General features: G+C 44.8%; 1 pseudogene; it reads left to right on the forward strand.

Moving 5' to 3' along the window:
- Positions 1 to 225: 225 nt before the first annotated feature.
- LOC102861124 lies at positions 226 to 1,789 on the forward strand (annotated as a pseudogene).
- Positions 1,790 to 2,556: the final 767 nt, after the last annotated feature.

Consider the following 2,556-nt stretch of genomic DNA (forward strand, 5'->3'; position numbering starts at 1 on the left):
TAAAAGTGGACTGGTGGGTGGGAGGGAGGGAAGAAATTTTGCGACAATGAAATCTTTTTAAAGATAAAAGTAAACTAGGGGGTTATGGAGGGAAAAGTACAACAATGAATTAATGGAAATCCAAGTTTTTTGTAAACTTAAGAAAAAAAAATGACCCTGGTGGATAAGCATAAAGTCAAATGTCAGCTATTGAACAGGATTTGTGACTGTATCCACCCCCAGATCATGATCCCCTGCACCCCAAATCCTGGTGGCCAGAAGTGCACTGTGGAGATGCCCATGCTGGAGGACCTGGCCACTGTGGCCTTCTCTGATGACCAGGTGACCCAGGATATCCAGGATAAGGTGCTAAATGACGTTGTTTGCTCCTTGATGTCCCATATCACCGCCCTCACTAGGGAGGACCTAGAGAGGGTCAAGGCTTTGAGAGTGATTGTGTGAATAGGGAGTTACTAGTGACATCAAGGCCACCAGTGAGCTGAGCTGGGGTGGCGGTACACAACATTCCCTTGGTGGTAGTGGAGATGGCCCAACCTGTACTGGAAGAACACGTGGCTGTACCAGGGCTGCCAGAGGGTATGTGGGGCCACCCACATTGGTGGGGAGACACTGGGCCTCATCAGCTTTGTTGGCACAGGGCAGGCAGTTTGAGCCAAGGCCTTCAGACTCAGTGTCATATTTTATGATCCCTACTTGAAGGATGGGATCCAATGGTCCCTGGGTGTGCAGAAGATCTACACCCTTGCTATACCAGGGCAATTGCATGTCCCTGCACTGTAATCTCAGTGGGCATAACCACCACCTCCTGAATGACTTTACTATCAAGCACATGTGACAAAAATATTCCTGGTGAATGCAGCCCATGGGCACTGGTGGATGAGGAAACCTTAGCCTAAGCCCTCAAGGAAGGGAGGATACAAGGTGCTGCCCTCAGCATTCACAAGTCAGAGCCTTTCAGTTTTGCTCAAGGCCCACTGAAGGATGCTGTCTACCTCATCTACATACCCCATATAGCCTGGTCTAGTGAGCAAGTCTCACTAACATGAGGGAGGCTGCTGTGGAGATCCACAGGGCCATCCCAGAAAGCCTACGAAACAGTGTGAACAAGGAATTCTTTGTCATTGTAGTTCTTTGGTCAGTAATAGATCATCAAGCAGTTCATCCAGAGCTCAATGGTGCCACATACAGGTATGTTGCAGACTGAAGGTTAAGTAATTTTATAATTCTTAATAACGAGACAAACAGCCAGGAATGAGATAGAGCAGAGAGCATAAAACAGGGACAGCAGTTCTTGACTGACGACCCCAAGTCATGTTTCTCTGTGTATTTATTGATAATCCGGGGAAGCAAATAATAAAAGGAATTCCTTGCAAATGAAGCTGAATTTTTCTCTATTGTCAACCTAATGCTCTAACTCTGGAAGCATTTCACAGGTAGTAACACTCCCTCTGTAGGGGGGCCCCAGCTGTCTCCTGTCTGCAGGGAACAAATAGCTCATTTTCTGGGATCTGCCACAAGGGAAATCCTAACTTATAAATCTGTAATTCCTTCAACTCCTGAACAAGGGTTTTCATATAATGTTTGGTATAAAGTTTGGCTTCCCATACAGGTGCCTGCCAGGCATCATGGGCATGGCCCCAGGAGGACTTTCTGCAGCCATGGAAGATATCATCCTATGAGGCTTCCATGTCCCGCACAGCCTGCCAGCAGTAGCACATGCTCTCAAACTCCTTCCCATAACCAGCCTACAAATCATGGGGACAGCTGAGAGTACCCCAAAGAGCAATAGCAGTAAATGCCAAAAGGTCATTGTGTAGATAAGTCTAGGGCCAATAGAACATAAAGAATAGAGAGCAACAACAGGAATTGGACAGTCTTTGCAGTTTATTCTGAACACAATACATCATTGCTGTTGCAGTGCTGTAAGCCACAGAAGGGCAAGAAGCTGAGTCTTGGGAAAGCTGTGGACGGTGTCTACTTCCCAAGTGGAGCAATTCTTGGGAATGTAAAATGGTACAACCACTGTGGAAGGCAGTCTGGCACTTTTCCCAAAAAGTTAATAGAAATGGAAATAGAAATATCATTTGACTCAGCAATTCCACTACTGGAAATATATCCTACAGAAACTAGAGCCATGACTCAAACAGTTGAATACACACACCCATGTTTATGGTTGCATTATTCACAATAGCAAATAAAGGATGGAACTAAAATGTCTTTACAAATGCATGGATAGAAAAACTATGGTACGTTCACAGGATGGAATATTATTACACAGCATTGAAAAATAACGAACATGTAAAACATAACATGGACACCCTGGAGGACATTATGCTGAGTGAAATTTCTCAGTCACAAAAGGACAAATGCTGCATAACTCTGCTGTTATTAAATAGAACAAACATCAAAACAACTATGAGATATCATCTCACCCCAGTAAGAATAGCAAAATAGAACAGCAAGCAACAAATGCTGGTGAGGATGTGGAGAAACTGGAACTCTTATTCACTGTTGGTGGGAATGTAAGATGGTGCAACCATTGTGGAAGGCGGTGTG

Source organism: Elephantulus edwardii, unplaced genomic scaffold (genome assembly GCF_000299155.1).
Source record: "Elephantulus edwardii isolate Elephantulus edwardi_28Jun2011 unplaced genomic scaffold, EleEdw1.0 scaffold00209, whole genome shotgun sequence".
Taxonomy (NCBI): Eukaryota; Metazoa; Chordata; class Mammalia; order Macroscelidea; family Macroscelididae; genus Elephantulus; species Elephantulus edwardii.